Below are 5820 nucleotides of genomic sequence, written 5' to 3' on the forward strand. Positions count from 1 at the left end.
ACACTGAATGGTTTAAAATTAAGAAAGGTTGTATTCTTATACCATACTTTTCAATCTGTATGTTGAGCAAATAATCTGAGAAGCTGTATTATATGAAGAAAAACGTGGCATCAGGATTGGAGGAAGACTCATTAACAACTTGTGAGACGCAGATGATACAACCTTGCTTGCAAAAAGGACTTAAAATACTTACTGATGAAGATCAAAGACTACAGCCTTTGGTATGGATTACACCTCAATGGATAGAAAACAAAAATCCTGACCACTGGACCAATAAAAAATATTGTGATAAAAGGAGAAAAGATTGAAGTTGTCAAAGACTTAATTTTGTTTTGACCCACAATTAATACTCATGGAAGTGGCAGTCAAGAAATCCAATGAAGAAATCAAAGGGTGTATTTCATTAGGCAAATCTGCTGCACAGACTTCTGTTATGTGTTCAAAAGCAAAGATATCAATAGCCTGAGGACTAAGGAGTACCTGACTCAAGCCATGGTATGTTCAAAAGTCCCATTTGTATGTGAAAGTGTGACAATGCATAAGAGAGACCATAGAAGAACTGATGCATTTAAGTTGTGGTGCAGGAGAAAACTACATACAGTGCCACAGGCTGCCTGAAGAACAAACAGCTTTGTGTTGGAAGAAATACAGCTCAAGTGCTTTTTAGAAGCTAGGATGGTGAGACTTCATCTCTCACATTTTGGACATGTTAGCAGGAGGGACCAGTCCCTGGAGAAGGACATCATGCTTGGTACAGTTTATGGTCGGTGAAAAAGAGGAAGACCCCCATTTAGATGGATTGGCACCGCGGTAGCAGCGATGGGCTCAAGAGTAACAATTGTTAGGACGGCGCTGCACTGGGCAGTGTTTCCTTCTGTTGTGCATACGGTCAGTATGAGTCAGGAGTGACTGGGCGGCACCTAATAACAACAACCATCTGTTGAATAACTATCACTGTAAGAATTAGAAAAAAAATTGGCCACATCTCACTAACCTCAGCATCAGAGGCTTTTTGGGACAGATGTGTCCCACTAGTTGTAGCAAAATTGTTATGACCTAAAAAGCATTTAAAAAAAAAAAACAAACTTCATTCAAAGTGAAAACACATGATTTTACATAAAAATCCACAGCAGGAAATCATTTGGTCTTAAAAGGGTTAAGGAAATGGAGGAGGCTGGGTCAGAGGGTAAGCGGGGCAGGCCGCTCAGCACCTTGAGGGCAGAGTCAGGCACTTGGCTTTTATTCTGGGCAGACTGGAGTCTGGTGGGGGGGGGGGTCGGGACAGTGAGCAGCTGCCAGGTGGACAGTCAGGGAAGAGGCTGACTCTGGGGCCACGTAATGTGTCCAGTTACTATTGGACTTTCACAGAGACGCCACGGTTAGCTTCTATGGCAGACATCCAGCCTCATTTTGATGCCTTTGCTGCTTGCGTGGTGGGCATCCCTATGCTGGTCAGTGCTCGCCTCAGTTCCTGTTTGTGGGACACATACGATGCACCAGGAGGCAGGTATGATTGTCACCCTCATCTTAGAGATGTGGAAGCTGGGGCACAGAGACATCAGGGAACTTGTCCAGGGTCACACAGCCAGGAAGTAGTGGAATCCAATGGAAACCACAGACAACCTGGGGGTGGCCACTTACTAGGATGAGTGGCCTGTCTGAGGGGAGAGTGATGGGGACAAGATGGGTAGTACACAAGGTGAGAGAATGCCCCGATGTCCTGGAGGACCCAGAGCTGAGTACACGCTCCCACCTTGTCCTCTGAGATGTGGCCCCTGACTGTCTGCCCGGGGGCTGCTCATGTCCCCCCCACCTGTCTGCACTGAGCTGACTCTTCAAGATCCCCCAGGTAGAAGACAAAGATAAACTTTTTGCCTGACAGGGTGAGGCACGTGTGGCAGAGGTGGGAAGGCCATGTGAAGCCAATCCCTCCTGAAACATTATTCCAGAAAATGTGCCATTCAATTGGCTGCTCACATGGACCCATTTGTTGTTGTTGTTAGGTATCTTCGAGTCGGTATCGACCCATAGCAGAATGAAACACTGCCTGGTCTGGGGCCAACCTCACAATTGTGGCCACGCTTGAGCCCATTGATGCTGACACTTGGCCAATCCATCTCGTTGGGGGTCTTCCTCTTTTTCTCTGACCAAACATGATATCCTTCTCCAGCAACTGGTCCCTCCTGACAATATGTCCAAAGTATGAGAGATGAAGTTTAGCCATCCTGGCCTCCAAGGAGCACTCTGGCTGCACTTCTTCCAAAACAGATCTATTGGTTCTTTGGGCAGTCCATGGCACCTTTAGTATTCTCCTCCAACACCACAACTCAAAGGCATCAATTCTTCTACGATCCTCCTTATTCACTGTCCAGCTTTCACATCCATATGAGGCTATTGAAAACACTATGGCTTGGGCCAGGTGCACCTTAGTCCTCAAGCTGACATCTCTGCTCTTCAATACTTTAAAAAGTTCCTGTGCAGCAGATTTGCCCAGAGCAATACGTCGTCTGATCTCTTGACTGCTGCTTACACGAGTGTTGATAGTTGATCCAAGAATGAAGTCCTTGACAACTTCAATCTTTTCTCCATTGATAAGAATAATTGTTTATTGGTCCACGGTGAGGATTTTTGTTTTCTTGACATTGAGATGCAATTCATACCAAAGGCTGTGCTCTTTGATCTTCAAAAGTAAATGTTTCAAGTCCTCTTCACTTTCAGCAAGCAAGGTTGTATCATCGACATATCGCAGAAATTAGGGGGGGAAAATCAACACAGAGAAACCAAGGCACAGCTTGGGCTTTGGTCCTCAAATGCCCTCAGCACTGGTAAGGCGTCTTGTCGTTAACACCTGCGAGCCACAGGGGGAAGCAAATATCCCTGTGGGAATCAGAAACCAGTGCACAGCTTAATCGCATACAGTGATGATTATTTTATTTTAAAAACTGAAATAACAAGTGTATCTGTTCATAAACTGAAGCCAGGTGAGTCACAGTCCCCAGCCCCCGAGGCAGAGCCCCTGTGACCGTCCCAGGCCCCCACCCCGGGCGCCCAGCCTGTTCCTGTCTGCCTGTGCTCCAACTTTACATAACACGAATCACGCTGCAAGCCAGGCGGTATTTACAACCTCAATGCTACAGCAAGCTTGCTACTTCCTGTTTGCAGGCAGCTAATTCCCTGAGGCCAGCCTGCCCTAATCCCGAGAAAACGTTTGTCCTGCCCAGTAAACACATTGCTGTCCATGGCAACGATCCGGTTCATAAGTGAGGAAAATGTGACCACAGCTTCCAAGTAGGGACGGGAGGAGCCAGGGCAGGGGCAGTGTCTGCCCACAGAGAGGCTCCCTGGCATTGGCTCAGTCTCCCTTTAACAGCCTTAAATGTGGAGACGCACAGCATTAATAAAAGGCAAAAATGAAGATTGGTTAGCCTCCCGCCTGGAGTCTCGGGAGGAGATGACTCTGGGCAGCCGTGTTAGCTAAGGAGCTGTGGTTCCACCTTACACACCGTATTCCGTAGTAACTTTTGGGTAGAAATTCATCTTCAAGAGCACATTCTAAATTCTCTGTCAGCCCAGGAAGGGCACTTCAGAGCCTGTAAGACTGCCAGGGACCCCGAAAGGCAGTCATTGTGTTGCCTTTGGAATTGTCGGTCATTGATCATGGCTGTGACCCTCCTGCCCCTAGACCCTGCCCACAATGCGGTACCAGGGCTGCCCAGGGCTGACCTCTGCTCTAGAGTTGGAAACTAATTTAAGACGTGCACTTAAAACCTGCATAAAAGGTGTCCCTCTAGAGGTTCTCCAGCTGTGTTTTCTGGTTATCCCTGGAGTCTGAGGTGGTCTGCGGATGAGTGTTCACCACCATTTAAACATGGGGATGTGCCTCCCAGAACTGTTCTGAACCGGAGCCTGGCAAATGATCCACATGAAGTACACTCTCCTATTTCCCTCGTCTCCCCGTGTAATGTCACCTCACAGACCACATGTGAATCCACTCCCTCCTGTGCGGTTAAGTGCTATTGAGTTGGTTCCGGCTCATAGTAACCCTTTATAGGGTTTCCAAGAAGCGGCTGGTAGGTTTGAACCGCTGACCTTGTTGGTAGCAGTCCGGTGCTTATCCTACAGTGCTACGTCAGGACTAGAGTCATTTTCAAATGGTGTAGTGCTGGGGGAAACCTTCCTACAGTAATGGGACACACATCCATTATTTTTTCTCAGGTACACACACAGCAATGGAGAATACTGATTTGGTTGGTCCCTGCTGGAAGCTGGGGCCTGGGTGAATGCGTTGGGGGTCGTCACTGGTGCATTTATCCGGAATCACCGACTAGCTAGGGGGTAATATGCTCCCACCTCCCTCCTAGTGCTCTAGCCCCTCCCCCGGCCCCCCAGTGAGTCTCAGGCGATGATAGTGGCAGATAACACCCATGGCAGCCATCCCTGTGGTGGCCGACACAGCTTCTACTTAAAAACAGAGGAACCCCTCTCCTCTTTTCTTGAGTCCACCTACCTAAGCGACTAGACTTGGGTTTAAAACTTAATTTCCAATATCAGTCTTCATCCTGCCCAGCCCTGAACCAGAAACCCGGGGTGGGGTAGGAAGCATCTTCCCCTTGCAGTGGGAAGATGAGGGGATGGATGGGGAAGGTGAAAGGTGTTCATAGAGGGTTATTTTGTTGTTGTTGTTTTGCCATAGTGCTGGGGTTATGAACATTTAGGGGGTCCCGGATCCTTACTCCCAAACCCTGGCTCAATTTCAGAGATTTACAGACCCGTCGGGGCTCTGCCTGACCCAGCTCTATATCCTCAGATGTGATGGAAAGGCACTGCCTTGGTCCTGCACATCCAAGCCTCAGTTTCCTCATCTGCCAAGCCCTGGAGGATTCCCAGGTAGCTCTGGCTCTGACATTGTGTGCGTATGACTCAGCTTCCAAACTGGTTCCTTCTTCCGTGGTTGCAGAAACCCTGGCAACCAACGTGTTACCCCCTACCTGGCCTTCCAGCAGGGGAGGGGACAGCCTCGCACCCCTGCCTGCACCCTGAGGCTTGGCAGCCAAGGTGTGGACACCAGCTTGGGCACCCTTCTTCTACCGGCCCTGGGGAGAAGGAATGGTGGGAGCCCACCACTCCCCATCCTGCCCTCAAGGTTCCGATGCACTGGGACTTTGAAAGGCGTAAAGTGAATGTTCAGCCACGGCCCCACCAGCAGTCCAAGACTCGGCCCTCTGTCCCTGGAGCCGGAAGCCAGCTTCCCAAAGGGCTTTCCATATGCCATGGGACAATAGTACTGACCCTGGGTGGCCTTGGCCTTCCAGGCTCTCTTGCCACTTAAGGTCGAGGGGTTTTCAGAAAAGAAAACCAGGGTGGCCTTGGACAAACCACCTAACCTTTCTGGAGCTGTCTCTTGACTTGTATAAAGGGGAGACTGTGAGGTTTGCATGAATGAACACACAGTGCGCGCACCTACTCAGCCTCCCCAACAGCTAGGTTCAGCGTTCGCGTTTTGAATGGACTGAATTCCACCGCACACACCCCACCCCAGCTCAGTTTTCAAGCCCGGAGGATTCAAATAGTCCAGAACACTCGGGATCCACGTGCCGGTGAAGATGGGAGCTCGGAGAGGGGAACAGGGTACAGGATGCCGTGATCCGTGTGGACCCCAGACCCCGACGCGAATCGCAGAGTGCCGACCCCAGGATCTGTCAGAGTGCCGATCTGTCAGTGGGACCTGGGGCACCCACCCTAGACCCGGAACGTGGACCCCAGACCTGGGCATGGACCCCAGACCCTAGGAGTGGACTCCAGACCCGGGACACCAATCCT

Source organism: Chrysochloris asiatica, unplaced genomic scaffold (assembly GCF_000296735.1).
Source record: "Chrysochloris asiatica unplaced genomic scaffold, ChrAsi1.0 scaffold00096, whole genome shotgun sequence".
Classification (NCBI taxonomy): domain Eukaryota; kingdom Metazoa; phylum Chordata; class Mammalia; order Afrosoricida; family Chrysochloridae; genus Chrysochloris; species Chrysochloris asiatica.